The sequence below is a fragment of the Sus scrofa genome, chromosome 10 (genome assembly GCF_054392235.1).
Source record: "Sus scrofa isolate SSC_HxYL_T2T_F1_AM1 chromosome 10, Sscrofa_HxYL_maternal_Yorkshire_Landrace_v2.0, whole genome shotgun sequence".
In the NCBI taxonomy this organism is placed as follows: domain Eukaryota; kingdom Metazoa; phylum Chordata; class Mammalia; order Artiodactyla; family Suidae; genus Sus; species Sus scrofa.
In genome coordinates this window covers 76,810,817-76,835,402 of record NC_139392.1, presented here as the reverse complement: position 1 = coordinate 76,835,402, position 24,586 = coordinate 76,810,817, and the positions used below count along the sequence as shown (strand labels likewise).

Sequence of the window (24,586 nt, the reverse complement as noted above, 5' to 3'; positions counted from 1 at the left end):
GCGAAGGTTGTAGCAATTTATTACAGGGTTTTATTTGGGGTCTAGTGCTGGTCAGAATGTTCATCAATTATTTGAATAATGATATAGGAGACAAGTCATTAAAAATAACAGATTCATTTAAAGTTAAGAATCGGAGATTGGAGTTCCTTTTGTGGCTCACCAGGTTAAGAACCCGACATAGTGTTCATGAGGACATGGGTCTAATCCTTGGCCCTTCCTCAGCGGGTTAAGGATTGGGCGTTGCCACAGGCTTCGGCATAGGTCACAGCTGCAGCTCAGATCTGGTGTTGCTGTGGCTGTGGTGTAGACAGCCACAACAACACCTGCAGTTCTGATTTGACCCCTAGGCTGGGAACTTCCATTTGCCACAGGTGCAGCCTGAAAAAGAAAAATAAAATAAAAATCGGAGACTAAAAATTATTGCTAATTTGGGTAAATGGACATTTCTGTCAAGATGAAACTTAATAGGAACAAAGGGAAGATCCTAAATATGAATCAAAAAACCCATATTTTGAATATAGGAAGAATATATGGTTTAGTTGTAGCACATGTGAACAATGTTTGGAAAGAGAGTTGAAAATTCAATGAGTCAACAGTGTGGTGTGACTGAAAAACAACAGTAGCAAAAGCCAACTTAGTCTTAGGTTGTCTCTAGATCCTGACAGGTTTTCATCTTGCTGTATTCTAAACTTAGCAGAAAATACCTGAAATAGTGTGACAAAGAATATAGAAATATATAGAATATATATAAAACATTCAGTATGTTGAGTTGAAAGTCAATCTAGAAATTAAAGCCTATTCAGAAGAGAAAATTACTCTTGCTAAAGACTTTGAAACCTTGTATTTTGAAGAATGAAGAGATTGAGGATTTTTCTTCCATGGAGGAGAAGATCTATGGATGATCAAATATGAAATATGAAAATAGCTATTATGTGGATATTTATACTTTTGCTCAAAGGACCCAGGGGTTAGGCTGTGACTTACAATTAAACCAACAGGGACTACAGAAGGCTCTGTTTAGCTCAATGCAAGTGGAAAGTATTAGGAAAAAAATGGGAATATATATAAATATATATATGTATTTTAAAAAAGGAAATTTTAAATTTGAGTATCAAAGTTATTCAGTCACATATTGCCTAAATGATCACTTGGTGAGACTACCACAGGCTTTAGTATTTTCAACAGTGAAAGGTATTACTTGACAGAATTTTGCAAGGCTCAGAAAAACTATGCAGCACTGGCTGTACGGTTGCATTGGATTCCTCTTAAGTTTCTTTGCAACTCTAAGATTTTATACCTCTAGCATATTGTAAAGGGAACAAGGAAAAGGTGTTTCCATCCAAAAGCAATGCTCTGATTATCCTTGCATTGACAATACCTTGAATTTTCACATTGAATGTAGTTGTGCTTGCCAGACTCGAGATTTTCTTATTTTTCTCTGTGATGATGACAAAGGAAACTATTTTTCATCATTGCCACCTTCATTTAAGTTAGCTTATAGGATTCGATATCTACTTATTCAGTAAAGCATTTTGAGGATGGTTATACAGGACTAATACATTTCGATGGAAGTGAGAAGGAAAAACCAAAACACATTTAGTTGTTTTTAAGTTGTGAATCTGGGATAATCTGAACCAGAAAGACACCATATAGGGAAGTATCATTATTATTATTTTTTTTTCGTTAGCTTGCTTCTTTTGCTTATGAAGGAATCAGATACCAGATACCTTGGGTAGGAGATAAATCCATTTTTTTCCACTGTGGCAAGGTCATGATTTGGCAATCTGTTCCTAAATCACACTCCTATGAGTCTATTCCATGTCACCAGTTTGTATCACCAACTTTCTTGAACTTGTTGATCTAGTGCTGGGACCTTTGAAGTATTTGCATTAGATTGTGCAAAGGGGAGTGCTTTCTGTCCATTTAAGGTGATTAGACTCTTTCTCTAGATCTATCCACTTATATCATGTCTATATCTCTGTCTGTCTGATATATAAAACCATTAAATCTTGTTTATAGCTTTCTGCTTTATCAACTTTATGGACTATATGCAATGTTGTTTTTAAAAAAATCCTTATAAGATTTTATTCATAAGATCTCTCCTGAGTGGTGTAGGTAAAGACATGTTTGATAATATTTGCTAGTAATTAATTTTTCTTTAGCCCAAGCCTGAAAACTCTATAAGATGCCAAAAGAGAAGTGTACCTTTAGTACAAGTTTGTTTTTCAATCTCTGCATATGAATATAATTATTTAATAAAAAAGGACACATCCATTTCATACTTAATTGCCATGTGAGTTACATATTATTGTTATTCCTATTTTCTAGATAAGAAAGTCTTAGAGTGATTTAAGTATAAGGTCATAAAACTAGTAAGTGGTAATTAAGGAATCTAAACTATAGCAAGGTACTGTTTGTGACATATGGTTTTTTGGAAAGAGAATTATTGGCTGGTGATGCCCATGGACTGATGCTGTTAGTTTTGTGGTTTTACCCATGGCAGTTCAGCCAAGAGGCCTGCTGGAATCTTACTTAACTGATTGGTTAGGAGTATACCAGTCAACAAGTGATCTAGCTCTCAAGTGGCCAAAACAAATTCCAAGAGGGTGTGGCAAGCTCAATTAGAAATTTGGATTAGGAACAAATAGAAGGGCTTCCGTCTTGTAGGTGTATGAGCAGCAGCAGCAGCAGAAGTTTCTTGCCAATGGTGGTACTCTTGTTTCAGTGTATGGCAGTGACTTGGGATGGTAGGAATGTCTGCTTTGAAACTGAACTCAAGGGATAAGGTCCATCTCCTTAGATGGAGGTTGATGAGGGCTGTATACATTGTTTGGGCATTGGTTAAGAGGGCAGTTCTTTTTTTTTTTTTTTTTTTTTGTCTTTTGTCTTTTGTTGTTGTTGTTGTTGCTATTTCTTGGGCCGCTCCCACGGCATAAGGAGGTTCCCAGGCTAGGGGTTGAATCGAAGCTGTAGCCACCGGCCTACGCCAGAGCCACAGCAACGCGGGATCCGAGCCGCGTCTGCAACCTACACCACAGCTCACGGTAACGCCGGATCGTTAACCCACTGAGCAAGCGCAGGGACCGAACCCGCAACCTCATGGTTCCTAGTCGGATTCGTTAACCACTGTGCCACGACGGGAACTCCCCTTTTTTTTTTTTTTTTTTTTTTTAAGAGGGCAGTTCTTAAGCAGAGGGACCCGTTCCTAACAGGGAATTAGAATACAAATCAGAATGTAGGAATAAAAGAGAAGCGAACGTGGAGGATTGCAACTCACTGGATACAGGGATGCCAAGGGGATCTACTGTGTTTATGATAATGTATAAATACATTTTAGACTCTATTGCTGAAGAAAAAACACCTGAAATACTCCCAAACTTCTCTGTGACCCGGGGTTGGAGTGGGACTGACCTTAAAGGTGGAAGACATACAGCATTTGCAGCTAGGCTAGAGTAGGCTGCGGCCAGAATATTGACTTACATACAGCAATGGATATCAACTCAAAGTACTAGATTTCTTGATCTTTTCAATTTGAGGAGAGAACATCTGATGAAATATGAAGTTAGTGAACGGATTTGGAGTATGTAGCTAAATTTATAATGGAGTCAATCAGGAAAAATTCTCTACCAATTAAACCTTTGCTTTTGTCATATTCAGTAGCAGAAAAATTGCTACTTGTCCGATTCTAGATATGAGAGGCAATCAGAATACACAGTGAGTGCCTGAGGGTGACTTTTTAGGGGTTAAATATAGCTTTGCATCATTATCTTATGTGGAAAAAAAATCCCATTATGACAGCAAATCAGATCTAATCTGGCACTCCCTTTGCTACAATTATATAAAATATGGTGGAAACTTGTCAAAGCTTTCAGTGAGAAATGAGGCTACTGATGCTTGGCAGCCCCCTTTTTGAGCACAGTAGAGAATCACGTTGCTTAGCTACAGCCTTTGGCTGATTTAGAAAGCTAGAAATGACTGTATTATATGAGAGTTAAACTCTACTCCCGGATTTTTTTTTTTCCCTAAGGGAAAAAGGCTTATTTACCACTTTCTTATTTTTTGGATCTCTTTACCAAGTCATTTATGTGTATTCACCTAGGATGAGTTTCGATTTATCATTGTTTTTCCCTCCCTGGGGGGGTTATAGATTGAGAGAGAACAAGTGGGTGGTTGATGATACCCACAGAACATAAAGTATTGAAATAACTTAAATACTTTTGCCCAAAAAATAAAGTGTAAGTATCTATTTTAGATTTTTTTGTCATTTGAGGTCATTGCATTTTTCCCCCTCTTTCAGCCTACTCGTAGTTTGAGTTGCTCTTGTCCTTATAATGCATAAGAATGCAAAATATTTAATTTTGGTTTTGTATTTCAAGATGTAAGCTGATTTATAGATGTATGGAAAGGTATAGAGAACAGCGTGTGAAACTGATGAAGCCGAAGTAAGAGAGAGGCTGGAATTGAAACTAAAACACTAAAAACAGAAGGATTAAGGGGAAAAGCAAAGAACAACTGTAAACAGAGAAGTTTACAGCAGTTATTGTAAAGCAGAAAAGTGTGTAAAGGGGGAAATGTCAGATGTGTCAGAGCCCATTTCAATGAGATAAAAATACTCAAGGACTCTTAAATCTGGAGATTTTAAAAGGCTTTTGGCTCATGCTCTGTCTCCAGAAAGGAGTATTTTTTATACTGCTCTAAATATGTGAATATCCACTTTATTTTTATAGCTCTTCAGGAAGGAGAGCTGTCCCTCAGCAATGCTTTCTAACATCTTACCATAATTATTGTAATGAAGTAGAGCCATGACCTAATCTTGATTATGTAATTATTCAGTGGATTTTACTATTGGTTTGTTAGTACAATCTGTTTCATACATGCAAAAGCAATTTTTCCTGCTTTACAATTCCCTGATTACCTGGAGAAACATCTATAGAATTGATTCTGTATTTACTTTCAGAAATAGGATAATGGATAATCGTTGCTACAGGCTTGGCTCCATTGCAATTCTCATTCTGTTGAAGCTAGAATTCATAGACTTCGAAGCTAAACAACTTTGTTTATGAGCTTTGTGCTTACTCTGGTCTGCAAATTACCTTCATTTGCCACTTTTTAAAATATGGTCATTTAATACCGTCATATTCAAAATGCAGCCCTGGAACCCCTGGGGGGCCCTCAAGACCCTGTTAAGGGCGTCTGTGAAGTTGGAACTATTTTCCTAATAATTCAGAGACATTATTTGCCTTCTGAACTCTCTATTCTCTTAGGGGTGTACAGAGACTTCATAAGATATGACATAGAAACAGACTGAATGCAGAAAGAAATATGAGACTCTAGTTGTCTTTTAATAAGCCAGACTTTAAGGAGACTTGCAGAAATGTAAGACAATGATACTCTTCCTGCTAATTTTTTTTTTGAAAATACAGTTACTTTTTGTAAATACATTATTTGTGTTAACATGTTATGAGCTTATTGTTTTTAAAATTTTTTATTTTTTTAAGTATAGTAGATTACAATGTTTTGTTAGTTTCTGCTGTACAGCAAGTGATTCAATTATACACACACATAACTTTTTTATGTGTTCTTTTCTTTCTTTCTTTTTTTTTTTTTTTAATTTTCCCACTGTACAGCAAGGGGGTCAGGTTATCCTTACATGTATACATTGCAATTACAGTTTTTCCCCCACCATTTCTTCTGTTGCAACATGAGTATCTAGACATAGTTCTCAATGCTATTCAGCAGGATCTCCTTGTAAATCTATTCTAAATTGTGTCTGATAAGCCCAAGCTCCCGATCCCTCCCACTCCCTCCCCCTCCCATCAGGCAGCCACAAGTCTCTTCTCCAAGTCCATGATTTTCTTTTCTGAGGAGATGTTCATTTGTGCTGAATATTAGATTCCAGTTATAAGTGATATCATATGGTATTTGCCTTTGTCTTTCTGGCTCATTTCACTCAGGATGAGATTCTCTAGTTCCATCCATGTTGCTGCAAATGGCATGATGTCATCCTTTTTTATGGCTGAGTAGTATTCCATTGTGTATATATACCACTTCTTCCGAATCCAATCATCTGTCGATGGACATTTGGGTTGTTTCCATGTCCTGGCTATTGTGAATAGTGCTGCAATGAATATGCGGGTGCATGTGTCTCTTTTAAGTAGAGCTTTGTCCGGATAGATGCCCAAGAGTGGGATTGCAGGGTCATATGGAAGTTCTATGTATAGATTTCTAAGGTATCTCCAAACTGTTCTATTATGATTTATCATAAGGCATTGAATGTAGTTCTCTGTGCTATACAGTAGGATCTTTTTTTGTGTGTCCTTTTAGGACCACATCCATGGCATGTGGAGGTTCCTGGGCTAGGGGTCGAATCAGAGCTGTAGCAGCTGGCCTACACCACAGGCATAGTGACGTGGGATCCAAGCCATGTCTGTGACCTACACCACAGCTCATGGCAACGCTGGATTCTTAACTCACTGAGTAAGGCTGGGGATCGAACCCGTGTCCTCATGGATACTAGTCAGGTTCGTTAACCACTGAGCCACGATGGGAACTCCTTCTTTTTTTTTTTTTTTTTTTTTTTTTAACAGTAGGATCTTGTTGTTTATCCCCTTCATGTATAATGGCACACATCTAGCCCCAGCTGTTACTATTATTATTTATTGTGATTTTTTTTTGGCCACGCCCATAGCATGTGGAAGTTCCCGGGCTGGGCTTGAACCTGTGCCACAGTAGTGACACTGCTGAATCCTTAACCTGCTAGGCCACTAGGAAACTCCTATTTCTAAATGAATTAATAACTGTGTTGGAAATTTCTCCATTTAATATTTAAGATGGTAAATATCAATGGATATAATCAATGCAAATAAAAACTGATATTTTCAATAACTTTCGAGAGCATAAAGTAACCCCAAGACCGAAACATTTGAGAGGTCCAATCTGGTGCGTTCATCAGCTCCCACATGATTCTGACCTTGACTCTACTTCCTGGTTTCTATGCTTTCTTTCTCTCCCTTTGATGACTCAGCTGACAGATTTCTGTATCCCACTTGTTCCCTCCATTTTCCATCCAGATAATTTCAGTCTCAACACCACTGAATGAACCCTCAGCCTAGTGTCATTAGAATTGGTGGATGAGGGAGTTCATGTAGTGGCTCAGCAGTAATGAACCCAACTATGAGGGTGCAGTTCTATCCATGGCTCTGCTCAGTGGGTTAAAGATCCGGCATTGCCAGTGAGCTGTGGTGTAGGCTGCAGATGCACTTCAGATCTAGCCTTGCTGTGTCTGTGGTGTAGGTCAGCAGCTGCAGCTCCAATTTGACCCCTAGCCTGGGAACTTCCAAATGCCATAGGTGCGGGTCTAAAAAAACAATTAAATTAAAATAAAGAATTGGTGGATGACAGAAAGACAGTAATCACATTAGTTAAAATGGCAAATCTAAAATAAAATGTCATGGAGTTCCCGTCGTGGCTCAGTGGTTAATGAATCCGACTAGAAACCATGAGGTTGTGGGTTCGATCCCTGGCCTTGCTCAGTGGGTTAAGGATCTGGTGTTGCCGTGAGCTGTGGTGTATGTCGCAGACGCGGCTCAGATCCCGAGTTGCTGTGGCTGTGGTGTAGGCGGGCGGCTACAGCTCTGATTGGACCCCTAGCCTGGGAACCTCCATATGCCGCGGGAGCGGCCCAAGAAATGGCAAAAAGACAAAATAAAATAAAATAAAATAAAATAAAATAAAATGTCGCATATTGATATGTATTTCTAATTATAGTGATTTCATTATAGGTAAAAATCTTGGGAGTTCCCGTCGTGGCGCAGTGGTTAACGAATCTGACTAGGAACCATGAGGTTGCAGGTTTGATCCCTGCCCTTGCTCAGTGGGTTAACGATCCGGCGTTGCCGTGAGCTGTGGTGTAGGTTGCAGACGCGGCTCGGATCCTGCATTGCTGTGGCTCTGGCGTAGGCTGGCAGCTACAGCTCCGATTCGACCCCTAGCCTGGGAACCTCCATGTGCCACGGGAGCGGCCCAAAGAAATGGCAAAAAGACAAAAAAATAAATAAATAAATAAATAAAACTTGTATTATTTCACTTTTTAGTTTGAATAAAAAAGACGCTTTTAGGATTTTTATTTTGATTTCATTTTTTAACATATTTGACCAAAATGTCAAAGAATGGAATATGCTGTATTTTACCCTTCAAATTTCATGTTGAAATTTTATTTTTTTATTTTTTAATTTAATTTTTTTTATCATTTATTTATTTATTTTTGCTATTTCTTGGGCCGCTCCCGCGGCATATGGAGGTTCCCAGGCTAGGGGTCGAATGGAGCTGTAGCCACCGGCCTACGCCAGAGCCACAGCAACGCGGGATCCGAGCCGCGTCTGCGACCTACACCACAGCTCACAGCAACGCCAGATCGTTAACCCACTGAGCAAGGCCAGGGATCGAACCCGCAACCTCACGGTTCCTAGTCAGATTCGTTAACCACTGCGCCACGACAGGAACTCCCTCATGTTGAAATTTTAAATGTAAATTAAAAGTCATTTTCACACTGAAGCATATTTTTAAAACATTTTATATAAATATATTGTCCTGTATTTCCTGTATTTTTTTTTCTTGAAACAGTATCTCAGAGTAGCTACAAGTGCTGGCTTTGGATTCACATTGCTTGGGTTTCTTAACCTTTTAATGCCTCCAAGTTCTTTAAATGGGAATTGTTCTATGATGTATGCAAAATGCTTTCCACATATATTCTCTATAAATACCAGGTATTTTCCATAGCACTTTGTATGCTTGAAATAATTACTTATTGATAATTACTTACGTCTGTCTTCTATGCTAAACTGTAAGCTCCCCCAGGGCAGAAACCATCAGTTATGTTCACCACGGTTATCTCAAGTGCCATAACAATGTCTTTAATATAGGCATTCAACAAATGTTTGTTGTGGTCAGCTGCTTAATATTCTTCAGTGACTTTCCTTAACCTCTAAGGTAAAACCTACCTTATATACATGGCTTTCTATATCTAAATTTCTTCTCATTCCACAATACCCAGATAGATACTTGCCTTCCGTGATTCTACCGTGGTGTTTCATGAATTTATTTGCACATGGTCTTCCTTTGGAATAACATACGACTTACTCCTTTGGCCACCAGGCAGATTCTTGCTTATCCTCTGAATCCTAGACTTTCCTCCTCTGTGACCACTTTGCAGTCTATTACCCACTTCAGTCAGAGCAGGTTGTCACCTACAAGCCACTGTAGTACAGTGTACATATTTTTATTTTAACATCTATAATGGTATAGTAAAGTGAACTGATTATTCTTACAGTAGCTAGTTTTATCAGATGCTTGCACTCTTCTTGTGTCTGTAAGTATTGTGTGTATGCATATGTATATAAATACATATAAAGATTAATTTAATCCTCAAAACAGTCCTAGAAAATACCTGTTATTATTCCAGCTTTACAGATGAGGAAAATGAAGATCAGCTATTTAAAAAAATTAATATGGGTTACATCTTAATTAAGAATTTGGACTGACCAGTTGCTGATGCAACGATACCTTGAGGCAAGGGCTGTGGCCTACTCATATGTGTTATTGGTACAGCTACCCTTGTAAATTAAATTCATGTATAATATCATATTCATGTTATAGAGCATCTCTTATGGTGACTGTTTTCATCACTTTATCACACCCATAAGAAAGATTAATTCTACCACAGCTTGCCAGATACCCTCTTTAGTAATGGAACATTCCAGGCGTAACCTGGTTACTTATGATACTCTTCCTACTGTCTAAATACCTTCTTGGATACTTAGATTGTAGGTCTTGTAACTTTAATTTGTTTTATATTTTACTTCATTTATTTCATCTATTCATTGCAAGCAGTTCTAATTAAAAATGAATAGGGGTTCAATTAAAATTGATGGTTTTAATTCTTATGAGAGAACTTCTATTATTACAAATACTATAATCAGCTACTATTATTTTTAGAATCAAAAACTCTGTGCATGCCACAATGACTTAGTTATGTGCTTTAGTTTCTATTGTTTTTCATTTGTGATAGATGCATTTTGAAAAAGGGTGTAAAGAATTCAGAGCAGGTGGCTCTATAAATTGACTAGTGATTATTCTCAATTCACCATTGTCAAGTATTTTTGTCACTTATCTAGATTTGAAAGAATGAACACATAATGCTTTTAAAAGCTGCATCTCTCTTTTTGACATAAAAATAAACAGCTTTGCAAATACTCTTCAGCTAACTCCATTACTCCACAATCAAACCACAAAATTAAAAATTAGGTTATTTTCTTGATAGGAAGCTTTTCAGTATATATAAGTGTATAATTGGAAAATCTTTTTTCAATTTTTAGCCCTCCCTTACTACCTCCCTCTTCTTTCCTTACTTTTCTCTTTTTTCCTTTTCCCTATCCTCTGCTCTTTTCCTTTCCCCCTTTCATATTCTTGTCTCTCTTTTGCTCAAAAAAAAAAAATCTCGATTAATTCCCAGAAAGACAATTAAAGCTAGAAGTTTTAATTTCCAGTAAATGTTGGGCTAAGAAATGACACAACTTGGGCTAAGGTTCTAGGAACCCCATGTACTCCTAGAGCAGCGGTGGTGTATCTTTTAAAGTATAGTTAGACTTTTAATATCTGTTAGCTGAGAAAATATAACAGACTAATCATTTTATTATAATACCTTATATACAGTTGAGAAATAAGCTATAAATTGTCAGGATATTTTTAATTTAAACTAGAATTATTGTTTATGGTTTCTTAAGCTTTTTTTTTTTTTTTTTTTTTGTCTTTTTAGCTATTTCTTGGGCCGCTCCTGTGGCATATGGAGGTTCTCAGGCTAGGGGTCGAATCGGAGCTGTAGCCACCGGCCTACGCCAGAGCCACAGCAACGCGGGATCCGAGCCGCGTCTGCGACCTACACCACAGCTCACAGCAACACCGGATCGTCAACCCACTGAGCAAGGCCAGGGACCGAACCCGCAACCTCATGGTTCCTAGTCAGATTTGTTAACCACTGCGCCACGACGGGAACTCCTCTTAAGTTTTTTGAGCTTCTTAGGGGGTGACTGTATGACTCCACAGAGATTTATGAGCTGCATGTTATTGAATACTTTCAGAGAATCTTGTAATTTACTTTCTGACTCATCTAGTTCTGCTTTTAAAAAATCTGTAGGGGAGTTCTCTGTGGCTCAGCAGGTTCAGGATACAGTGTTGTTACTGCAGTGGCTTGGGTCTCTGCTGTGATGCAGGTTTGATCCCTGGCCCAGGAACTTCCACATGCTGTGGGTGTGGCCAAAAAAAAAAAAAAAAAGAAGAAAAGGCAGGTAGGACTTAAACCAAATCAAGAATAGAATATATTAGAAAACATGCTCTGGTTCCATATGTGCCATGTAAAATACCAATCCAGCAGAAGATTTTCCTTAGGCCTAGTAATATACCTCCAGATCATGATCTTATTTAGGTTTCTTGTTCAGGGCTCCGCAATTAGAATATATTCTATTGAATTCCTTCACACACATTTAGCTTCACATATTTTGCAGGCATTGTGGGCATGAAGAGTAAGGAAATTTGATCCTTCTTGAGTTTTACAACTATAAAAGAGCCCAATTGAAATATTATGCGGTCTAACAATACATGTCAATCACACATTGCAATTCATAGCTGGAAAGATTATCCCTTGAGAATGCACATTCATCTGCATGTTGCGGAGGTGAGAGTGGTGGAGGGAGGCTATAGACTACCGACGGAGTGAAGAAACTGGAAGTGAAATTGGAAGGAAACGCCTGCCTCTGAAGTGAACTCATTTTAATTTTAACTCTTGCTAATAAAGAGCTAATTTGGACCTTTCTTTAGGTGGGAGAGAAAAGAGGTGAGCTACTAGGGGGAGTCTCTTTTCCTTTATCAAATTTAAGGAGGTATGAAGTGGGAGATGGGGCGAAAGGACCAGTAGCAGCAACCAACCTAAAGATTAATCTGGTATGGTTGGCACATACTACCGTATATTTTCTCTTCTAGAGAAGAAATAAATAATTTGTAAACCTAGGAGTTAATGTTGTGGTGCAACAGAAATGAATCTGACTAGGAACCTTGAGGTTGCAGGTTTGATCCCTGGCCTTACTCAGTGGGTTAAAGATCTGGTGTTGCTGTGAGCTGTGGTGTCAGTCGCAGACACAGCTTGGATCTGGCGTTGTTCTGGTTGTGGCATAGACCAGTGGCTACAGCTCTGATTAGACCCCTTGCTTGGGAACCTCCATATGCCACGGGTGTGGCCCTAAAAAGACAAAAAAAAAAAAATTGTAGAGCTAATCTTGTTTAAATGTTTATGCCAGTAAATCATCTTTACTTGAAATATTTCTGCCAGTAAGATTTATTTATTTATGTTATAAAATATTTGCAAACATTTAATTTTTTAAACTTTTATAACAGCCCTCTGAAATACATTTTTTTAAACCATTTTATAGAGGAAAATAAAACTGGAAATGTTAAAATGTCAAACTCCAGGGTTCACTTCTTAACTATTCTCTTCTGCATTGGAAACAATTTTTCTCAGTGAACTGCCCATAGATAACTGCATTTCTTTTTTTTTTTAAGTTTTATTGAAGTATAGTTAATTTATAAGTTTGTGATAATTTCTGCTATACAACAAAGTGACTCAGTCATAGATATACACACATCCATTCTCTTTCAGATTCTTTTCCCCCACATAGATTATCACAGAATACTATGTAGAGTTCTCTGGCTATGCAGCCAGTCTCCATTGGCCAGTCATTCCGTATACCTCAGTGTGCATATGCCAATCCCAAACCCCCAGTCCATCCCTCCTGTTCCCTCACCTGTCTCCTTGGTAACCATAAGTTTTTTTAAAGTCTGTGAGTCTGTTTCTGTTCTGAAGAAAAGTTCATTTGTATCCTTTTTTTAAAAGATTCCACATATAGGTGATATCATATGATGTTTGTCTTTCATTATCTAACTTCACTAGGTACATCCATATTGCTGCAAATGGCATTATTTAATTCTTTTTTATGGCTGAGTAATATTCCATTGTATGTATGTACCACATCTTCTTTATCCATTCCTTTGTTAATGAACATTTAGGTTGCTTCCATGTTTTGGCTATTGTAAATAGGTTTTCTCTGGCTAAATGCCCAGGAGTGGGATTGCTGGATTGTATGGTAGATTTCTTTTAGTTTTTTGAGGAACCTACATACTGTTTTCCATAGTGGTTGCACCAATATATATTCCCACCAACAATGTAAGAAGGTTCCCTTTTCTCTACATACTCTCCAGCATTTATTATTTGTAGACTTTTTTATGGTGGCCATTCTTGCTGGTATAAGGTGGTACTTATAGTCATTTTGATTTGAATTTTTCTAATAATTAGCGATGTTGAGCATTTTTTCATGTGTTTTTTTGGCCATCCAAAGGTCTTGGAAAAATGTCTATGTAGCCCTTCTGCCCATTTTTTGATTGGCTTGTTTGTTTTTTTGATATTAAGCTGCAGGAGGTGTTTGTATATTTTGGAGATTAATCCCTTGTCAGCTGCTTCATTTGTGAATATTTTCTCTTGTTTGGTGCGTGTCTTTTTCCTTTGTTTATGGTTTCCTTTGCTGTACAAGAAGTTTTATGTTTGATTAGGTTCCACTGGTTATTTTTGTTTTTACTGTCATTACTCTAGGAAGTGGATCTGAGAAGATATTATTGCAGTTTATATCAGAGAGTGTTTGGCCTGTGTTTTCCTAACCAGTTTTATAGTGGCTGGTCTTACATTTAGGTCTTTAATCCATTTTGAGTTTATTTTTGTGTATGGTGTTAGAGAAAGTCCTAATTTCATTCTTTTGCATTTAGCAGTCCAATTATCCTAGCACCACTTATTGAAGATAATATCTTTTCTCCATTATGTATTCTTGCCTCCTTTGTCATAGATGAATTGACCATAGGTGCTTGGGTTTATTTTTGGGCTTTCTATCCTGTTCTATTGATCTGTATTTCTGGTTTTGTGCCAGTACTGTACTGCTTAGATGACTGTAGCTATAATATTTTTAAGGCATAGTCTGAAGTCAGGGAGCCTGATTCCTCCAGCTCCACTTTTCTTTCTCATGATTGCTTTGGCTATTCTGGGTCTTTTGTGTTTCCACACAAATTAAAAAATTTTTTCATCTAGTTCTGTGCAAAATGCTATTGGTAATGTGATAGGAATTGAGTTGAATCTGTAGATGGCCTTGGGTAGTATACTCATTTTGACAATATTGATTCTTCCAGTCCAAGAGCATGGTGTATCTTTCCATCTGTTTGTGTCATTTCTGATTTTTCATGAGTGCATTATAGTTTTCAGAGTACAGGCCTTTTGTCTCTTTAGTTAGGTTTATTCCTAGGTGTTTTATTCTGTTTTTTTTGATGCGATAGCAAATGGGAAGGTTTTCCTAATTTCTTTTTCTGATCTTTCATTGTTAGTATATAGAAATGCAATCAATTTCTGTGTATTTTGTATCCTGCAGTTTTACCAAATTTATTGATGAGCTCTAACAGTTTTCTGGTAGTATCTTTAGGATTTTCTAGGTATAATATCATGTCATATGCAAACAGTGATAGTTTTATTTCTTCTTTTCCAATTTGGATTCTTTTTATTTCTTTTCCTTCTCTGTTTGCCATGGCTAGGGCTTCAAAACTGTGTTGAATAATAGTGGCGTGAGTGGACATCCTTGTCTTGTTCCTGATCTTAATGGGAATTCTTTCAGCTTTTCACCATTGAGAATGATGTTAGCTGTGGGTTTGTCATATATGGCCTTTATTATAATGAGGTAGTTTCCTTCTGTGTCTACTTTCTGGAGGGTTTTTATCAGAAATTGGTGTTGGATGTTGTCAAAATCTTTTTCTTCATCAATTAAGGGGATCACATGGTTTTTATCCTTCAGTTTGTTAATGTGGTGTATCACACTGATTGATTTGTGGATACTGAAAAATCCTTGCATCACTGGGATAAATCCCACTTGATCATGGCATATGATCCTTTTACTGTATTGCTGGATTCAGTTTGCTAGTATTTTGTTCAGGAATTTCGTGTCTATGTTCATCAGTGATATTGGCCTATAATTTTCTTTTTTGTATTACTGTTGTCTGATTTTTGGTGTCAGGGTGATGTGAGTTTGGGCATGTTTATTCCTCTGCAATTTTTTGGAATAGCTTCAGAAGGATAGATTGTAACTCTTCTCTAAAATTTTGATGGAGGAATTCCCATTTTAGCTCAGCAGAAACAAATCTGACTAGCATCCATGAGGATGCAGGTTCGATCCCTGACCTCACTCAGTTGGTTAAGGATCTGGCATTGCTGTGGCTGTGGTGTAGGCCAGTGGCTACAGCTCCGATTCTACCTCTCGCCTGGGAACCTCCATATGTCATGGGTGTGGCCCTAAAAAGACCAAAAAAAAAAAAATTTGATAGAATTCATCTGGTCCTGGGCTTTTGTGTGTTGGTAGTTTTTAAATCACAGTTTCAATTTTAGTACTTGTGAATTGTCCGTTCATCTTTTCTATTTCTTCCTAGGTTATTCTTGGAAGATTGTGCCTTTATAAGTATTTTTTGAGTTTGTCCATTTTATTAGCCTATAGTTACTTGTAGTGTTCTCTTATGATCCTTTGTATTTCTGTGATATCCCTTGTAACTTATTCTTTTTCATTTCTAATTTTATTGATTTGAGCCTTAGGTGTACAGATACATTGTTCATTTGAGATTTTTCTTGTATTGAGGTGGGCTTGTATGTCTATAGACTTCCCTCTTAGAACTGCTTTTGCTGCATCCATAGGTTTTGGATTGTTGTGTCTTTGTCATCATTTGCTTTTAGGTATTTTTTTATTTCCTTTTTGATTTCTTCAGTGATCCATTGTTTGTCTAGTAGCATATTGTCTACTCTCCATGTGTTTGTGTTTTTTGCAGTTTTTTTCTTGCTGATTTCTAGTCTTATAGCCTTGTGTTTGGAAAGTATTCTTGATGTGATTTTAATTTTTTTTTTTTTAGCAGAACAATTTTTTAAAATTTTTTTCCTGCTGTACAGCATGGGGATCAAGTTATTCTTACATGTATACTTTTTTTCCCCCTTCCTTTGTTCTGTTGCAATATGAGTATCGAAACATAGTTCTCAATGCTACTCAGCAGGATCTCCTTGTAAATCTATTCTAAGTTGTATCTGATAACCCCAAGCTCCCGATCCCTCCCACTCCTTCCCTCTCCCGTCAGGCAGCCAGTCAGAAAGACAAAGACAAATACCATATGATATCACTTATAACTGGGATCTAATATCCAGCACAAATGAACATCTCCACAGAAAAGAAAATCATGATTTTAATTTTTTTAAGTTTAATGAGGCTTGATTTGTGGTCTAGCATGTGACCTATCCTAGAGAATGTTCCAAGCACACTTGAGAAGAATGTATATTCTGCTGCTTTTGGATGGGATATTCTGTAAATATCTATTAAGTCCATCTGGTCTAATACGTCATTTAAGGCCTGTGTTTACTTGTTGATTTTCTGTCTGGATGATCTGTCCATTGCTGTAAGTGGGGTGTTAAAGTCTCCTATTATTATTGTGTTATTGTCAGTTTGTCCTTTTTAGGCTATTAGCAGTTGCCCTATATGTTTAGGTATTCCTATTTTGGGTGCATATATATTTACAGTTGTTATATCTTCTTGGATTGATCCTTTGATTATTATGTTATGACCTTCTTTGTCTCTTGTAACATTCTTAAAAAAGGTCTATTTTGTCCAACATGAGAAAGATTTCTTTTGATTTCCATTTGCATGGAATATTTTCTTCTATCCTCTCTCTTTTCAGTTTGTATGTGTCCTTAGAGCTGAAGTGGGTCTCTCATAGACAGCATATGTGGTTTGTTTTGTTTTGTTTTGTTTTGTTTTTGTCTTTTTGCCTTTTTCCAGGGCTACTCCCATGGCATATGAAGGTTCCCAGGCTAGGGGTCTAATCAGAGCTGTAGCTGCTGGCATATACCACAGCCACAGCAACGCCAAATCCAAGCCATGTCTGTGACCTACACCACAGCTCACATCAATGCTGGGTCCTAACCCACTGAGCAAGGCCAGGGATCAAACCTGCAATCTCAAGGTTCCTAGTCAGCTTTGTTAACCACTGAGCCACGATGGGAACTCCTATATGGGTCTTGTTTTGTTATTCATTCAGCCAGTCTATGTCTTTTGGTTGGAGCATTTATTCTACATACATTTAAAGTTATTATTAATATGTAAGTTCTTACTGCCATTTTGTTAATTGTTTTGAATATGTTTTTGTTGTCTTTTTTCTTCTCTTCTTCTCTTGTGATTTGATGACTGTCTTTAGAATTGTGTTTGGATTCCTTTTTCTTATTGTTTATGTATCTATTGCAGGTTTTGGTTTGCAGTTACCACGAGGTTTTGATTTAGGAGTCTGTATATATACAAGATTGTTTTAAGTTTCTGGTCTTTTAATTGCAAATGCACCTTTAGTGTTGTACGTTTGTCCCTTCCTTTTTTCACGATTGCTGGTTTTTATATCATATTTGTGTGGAGATGATTTCCTGCCTTTGGTGTTTGTTTTCCTTTACTGGTGAGCCTTCTCACTTGCAATTTTCTTGACTCTGGTTGTGGCCTTTTCTTTTCCACCTAGCAAAGTTCCCTTAGAATTTGTTGTAAAGCTGGTTTAGTGGTGCTGAATTCTCTTAGCTTTTGCTTGTCTGTAAAGCTTTTGATTTCTCCTTCAGATCTGAATGAGACCCTTGCTGGTTAGAGTATATTTTTGGTTGGATTTTTTTCTCATTTGTTTCATCACTTTAAATATATTTTGATATTCCTTTCTAGCCTGCAGAGTTTCTTCTGAAAAAAACACCTGACAACCTTTTTGGGGTTCCCTTCTATGTTATTTGTTGCTTTTTTCCTAGCTGCTTTCAGTATTTTCTCTTTGTTTTTAATTTTGGTCAGTTTGATTAATGTGTGTCTAGGGGTATTCCTCCTTTGGTTGACTCTATATGGTATTCGTTGTGCTTCACATATTCCAGAGTTCTCTAAGACTCTCCTCATTTCTTTTCATTCTTTATTCTTTATTATTTTCTGTATCAGTGATTTCCACCAGTCTGTCTTCCATCTCACTTATTTGTTCTTCTGCCTGTGTAATCTGCTGTTGGTTTCTTTTAGTGAATTTTTTATTTTGGTTATCGAATTTTGGATCTCTACTTGTTTAGTCTTTAAATCCTCAATTTCTTTGTTCAGTGTTTCTTCTAATTGATCAATCCTTGCCTCCATTTTTTTTGCTAAGATCTCGGATCTTCTTTGAAATAATCATCACTGTCATTATTTTAAAGTCTTTTTCATGAAGGCTGCTAATCTCCACTTACTTAGTTGTTTTCCTGGGGTTTTATCTAGTTCCCTCATCTGGCTTATATTTTTCTGCCTTTTCATTTTATATAGCTTTCTGTCTGGTTTCCTTTTTGCAGGCTAGAAAACTGTAACCTCATTTGCTTCTGATGTCTGCCCCCTTGTGGGGGAAGCTGATAAAGGTGATTTTACAGGCTTCCCAATGGGAGGGACTAGTCCTTGCCCACTGGTAGGTGGAGCTGATCCTTGTCCCCCTGGTGGGTGGGGCTTTGCCTCCAGTTGTGATTTGAGGCATATGTGTGCCTAGAAGGACTTTAGGCAATGTGTTTGCTAATGGGTGGGGCTGTGTTCCCACCCTGTTTGTCGTTTGGCCTGGGACTCTTCAGCCCTGATGAGTGGGGCCAGATTTTTTCAAAATGGCAGCCTTCAGGGAAGCTCATGCTGATGAATATTCCTGGTACCACTGCCTCCAATGTCCTGCCCCCACAGGGAGCCACAGCCACTCCCTGCTTTTCCAGGATACTCTCCAGGATCCAAGGTAGGTGTGGCCCAGATTTTTATGGAGTCCTTTCTTTGCCCTGGGACCCCAGTGCACATGAAATCCTGTATGTGTCCTCCGCAGGTGGAGTCTCTGTTTCCCTCAGTCCTGTGGAGCTCCTACACACATACCCTGCTGGCCTTCAATGCCAAATGCTCTGGGGGCTCCTCTTCCCAATGCCATACCACCAGGCTGGGGAACCCTGATGTGGGGTTTGGAACTCTTATTCCTGTGGGAGAGCCTCTGTGATGTAGTTATTTTCCAGTCTGCATGTCACCCACCCAGCAGGTATGGGATAGCTTATATTGCAAAAGCACCCCTCCTACCATCTTAATATGGCTTCTTCTTTGTCTTAGGGTTTGGGATATCTTTTTTGGTAGATTCCAGTCTTTATTGGTGGTTGTTCAGCAGTTAGTCATAATTTTGGTGTTTTAGTGAGAGAAGGTGAGCTTAGGTCCTGCTACTCTGTCATCTTATCCCAATCCTCTGTCAGTAAGATTTAAAACATCTTTTGATAGTTTTAAAAATTAGGCATGTTATGGTCAGTTACAATTAAATTTATTTCTAATTTGGAAAAGAATGTTTGAACTGGTCTTCCTCTGTCAGCTATTTTTATATTATTATTCCAGTGTCAGTGTCCAAAGAAGTAAATGTGATTTGAAAACCAGTCTATTAGTAGGGTATTACCACAGTTGATTCTGTAATTGAAATTTTCACTTTCACAAAATTCTTCCCAAATTATGGAGTTCCTATTGTTGATTTGCAGTAATGAACCTGACTGGTATCCATGAGGATGTGGGTTCGATCCCTGGCCTTGATCAGTGGGTTAAGTATCCAATGTTGCCATGAGCTGTGGTGTAAGTTGCAGATACACCTCGGATCCCACGTGGCTGTGACTTAAGGTGGGCTCTGATTCCACCCCTAGCCTGGGAACTTCCATACGCTGCATATATGGTCCTAAAAATGAAAACAAAACAAAAACAAAAACAAAATACCACTATTTATTTATTGTAATCATGAAAACAATACAAAGGCTAAAAAGAAGAAAAAAATTTCCCGCCTATATTTCCTCTTTTCTGTAGTCTCAAATTTCACTTTCTTTTCTACACCCTCTTCAGTGCAAGACACTAGTTATTTTTTGTCAATTTGATGGGTAAAAAATATGTACTTAATTGTTGTTTCAATTTATGCTTCTTTAATAACTTATTAGGTTAAATGTATGTATTTGTATACATGTAAATAAATAATTTTGTGACCATAATGAAAATAGCACAAAATATATATCATTTCATATATATATAGTATGTATATATATATATAAAAAATACAAAAATATAATGTCTGTGTAGTTAGTTCAAATATTTATATTTTACTATGTTCTTCAAGTTATGGTGTCTATAAGAATTGAAATTAAGTGTGGAAAACAGAGAAATGGAAGTTGACATTTCATTAGTAAAATATGAAATGAATTGGGCTTCTTTTTATTAGGTAGATTTTCATTGTTCTTTAAAAACTCTTAAGCTTAAAAAAACCCCTGCTGTTATTTTAATTTTATTATTATTTTTTTGTCTTTTTAGGGCCGCATCCACATCATATGGAGCTTCACAGGCTAGGGGTTGAATCAGAGCTGTAGCTGCTGACCTGCACCACAGTTACAGCAATACCAGATCTGAACTGCATCTATGACCTACACCACAGCTCATGGTAATGCTGGATCCTTAACCCACCGAGCGAGGCCAGGGATTGAACCTGCATCCTCATGGATGCTAGTCAGATTCATTTCCACTAAGCCATGGCAGGAATTCCTATTATTTTTATTACAGAATGCCCAAGGTGAATCTTTTCTGTTAGAGGTGGAAGTTAAGAGGTGTAATGTTTTGTATATTCTTTGAACAAGTTATCACTTTATTTCCTTATTCCAAATATATCCTTTTTTGCCCTGATTTTGTGATATTGGACCTGAGCCTTGTGTGTATTCCCACTTTTCCCTCTGGGACAATATTAAGCCTTTCAGTATTTGGCATTGGAGAGACATTGTGTGAAGAAAGGACTTTTCTTTCTGGTTACAAAATGCCTTAAAATTTTTTCTTTCTGCTCTGATGATGACCTGTAGTCAATGGAATGCAGGTTATCCAGTATCACAAGCATACTCTCCTGGGAGTTTTGATGGCACTCACATGTATCTGGGGCAGAGGTGACTTTCTCCCTCAAATGTATAGATATCAATTCAAAGCTGTCAGAAACACACACACAAACTAAGGAAACATGGTAACTCCAAAGAAGCACAGTTATTTTTTAGTAAGTTACTCCAAAGAAATGGAAATGTGAAAGTTATCTGAAAAAGAAATCAGAATAATTATTTTAAGGAAACTCAGTGAGATTTAAGGGAACATAGATGATATGATGAGCTCAGGAAAACAATGCATAAACAAATTGATAAGTTCATCAAAGAGATAGAAATCATATAAAAGAACTAAACAGAAATGCTGGAGCAGATAAATACAACAAATTAAATGAAAAATGCAATAGAAAATGTTAACATTAGGCTTAATCATGCAGAACAAAGAATCTGTGAACTTGAAGACAGATCTGTAGATATTATCCAGTCATAGGAGAAAAATAAATAAGAATGAAAAAGCATGAAGAAGGCTTATGTGCATTAAGAGATTCCCTGAAGTAAAACAACATTTATATTATGGAAGTCTCAGAAAAAGAAGAGAGAGTAAGGGACAGAAAACTTTTTTTTAAAAAAGAAATAGTATCTGAAACTATCTCAAGTTTGTGGAGAAATATGGCCATCCAAGGACATGAAGTTCAGTCATACCCAAACAGATTCAACCCAAAGAGATCTTCACTGAGATTCATTATAATCAATCAAGTTCTCAAAAAGTCAAAGACAGAATTTTGAAAGCAGCAAGAGAAAAATGAGTCATCACATAAATGGGAACTCAGCATGTTTCTCAGCAGAAATCTTGCAGGCCAGGGAGAGTGGGATGGTATATTCAAAACAGTCAAAGAAAAAACCCTGCCAAACAAGAATACTTTACCCAGCTGAGTTGTCCCTCAGAAGTCAAGGAGAGTTAGAGACAAACAAATGCTGTGGGCATTTTTTTACCACTATATCTGCCTTACAAGAAATGCTAAAGGGAGTTTTCAAGCTGAAAGGAATTGGTGCTCATTAGTAACATGAAAACATATGAAAGTAGAAAACTTACTAGTAAAGGTAAATATATAGTCAAATTCAAAATACGCTAATACTGAAATGGTATATGTAATTCCCATTAAATTCTAGCATATAAGTTAAAAGACAAAAAGTGGTAAAAATAACTATACCTACAATATTTTGTTAATCAATAGGCAATATACTGGCCCAAAGGCAAAAATATAGATCAGTGGAACAGGCTAGAAAGCCCAGAATTAAACCCACACACCTACAGTCAACTAATCTATGACAAAGGAGGCAAGAATATGCAATGGAGGAAAGACAGCCTGTTCAATAAGTGATGCTGGAAAAACTGGAAAGCCACATGGAATAGAATGAAATTAGAACACTCTCTAATACCATACACAAAAATACATTCAAACTGGATTAAAGACCTAGATATAAGACCAGACACTATAAAACTTTTAGAGGAAAACATAGGCCAAACACTTTCTGACATAAATGACAGCAACATCTTTTCAGAACCACCTCTTAGAGTAACAACAGTAGAAACAAAAATAAACAAATGGGACTTAATTAAACTTAAAAGTTTCTGCACAACAAAGGAAACCCTAAACAAAATGAAAAGACAACCCACAGAATGGGAGATAATATTTTCAAATGAATTGACTGACAAGGGATTAATCTCCAAAATTTATAAACACCTCCCACTGCTCAATACCCAAAAAACAAACAACCCCATCAAAAAATGGGCAAGAGGTCTAAATGGACAATTCTCCAGAGAAGACATATGGATGGCCAAAAAACACACGAAAAGATGTTCAACATCACTCATTATTAGAGAAATGCAAATCAAAACCACTGTGAGGTACCACCTTAACACCAGCCAGAATGGCCATCATCAAAAAGTCTACAAACAATAAGTGCTGGAGAGGGTGTGGAGAAAAAAGGAACCCTATTACACTGTTGGTGGGATTGTAAATTGGTGCAACCACTGTGGAAAACAGTATGGAGATTCCTCAGAAAATTAGAAATAGAATTACCATTTGATCCAGCAATCCTACTCCTGGGCATCTATCCAGAGAAGACCATGACTTGCAAAGACACATGTACTCCAGTGTTCACTGCAGCACTATTTTCAATAGCCAAGACGTGGAAACAACCTAAATGTCCATCAACAGAGGAGTGGATCAAGAAGATGTGTTGCATATACACAATGGAATATTACTCAGCCATTAAAAGGAACGAAATAATGGCATTTGCAGCAACATGGATGGACCTAGAAATTATCATGGTAAGTGAAGTCAGTCAGACAATGAGACATCAACATCAAATGCTATCACTGACACGTGGAGTCTGAAAAAAAGACAGAATGAACTTCTTTGCAGAACAGATACTGACTCACAGACTTTGAAAAACTTATGGTTTCCAAATGAGACAGGTTGGGTGGTGGGGGGATGTGCTGGGGGTTTGGGATGGAAATCCTATAAAATTGGGCTGTGATGATCATTGTGTAACTATAAAGGTAATAAATTCATTGAGCAATATAAAAAATAAAATGTAAATTGTGACATCAACAACATAAAATGTGGAACAGGTAACCATGTAGTACTTTTTTATGCAAATGAAGTTAATTTGTTACAAGCTTAAAACTGACTGTTATAAGATATATTATGAGGACCTCAGGCCTAAAACAAATGATAAAGGAAAATAAGAGTCAAAGCATATCACCACAAAGCATTATCATTTCACAAGAATGGTAGTGAGAGAGGAAAACAGAACAAAAGTATTACAAAACAATCTGAAAGCAGTTAACAGATTGGTGATAGGAAGTCCCTATCCAACATTAATTATTCTTGTGTAAGTGGTTTAAATTCACCAATTAGAAGACATAGAGTGGCTGAGTGGGTTAAAGAACACTCAGCTATATGCTGCCTCTAAGAGACTCACCTAAGCTTTAAGGATATTCATAGGCTGAAGTGAAGAGATGGAAAAAGGTGTTCCATGCAATTGAAAACTGAAAAGCAGAAGTAGCTATATTCACATCAGATAAAATAGACTTTAAGTCAAAAGCTGTAACAAGAGAGGACGAAGTCTACTATATATAAAAGGGTCAATTCATCAAGAGAACAACTGTAAATATACAATATCCAATATTGGAGTACCTAAATATATAAAACAATTATTACCAGATCTGAAGGCAAAACTGGATGGCAATTCAGTAATAGCAGTGGACTTGATAACACTGTAAACAATGGATAGATCATCCAGATGGGAAATCAATAAGGAAACAGTGAACTCGAATAGATCAAATGGACCTAACAGACATATATAGAACATTCTATCCAATAGAAGCAGAATACACATCCTCTCAAGTACATATGGAACATTCTCCAGGATAGATCATATATTAGGTTACAAAGCTAGTCAACAAATTTAAGAAGATTGAGATCACATCAGATATCTTTTTTCGCAATAGTAATATGAAGCTAGAAATCAGTAACAAGAGGAGAACTA

At 37.1% G+C, this 24,586-nt stretch overlaps 1 protein-coding gene across 4 annotated transcripts in view; it reads left to right on the top strand.

Moving 5' to 3' along the window:
- Nucleotides 1-24,586, top strand: part of GPR158 (G protein-coupled receptor 158) — a 340,973-nt gene that overhangs the window by 41,832 nt on the left and 274,555 nt on the right. The window lies entirely within an intron of this gene.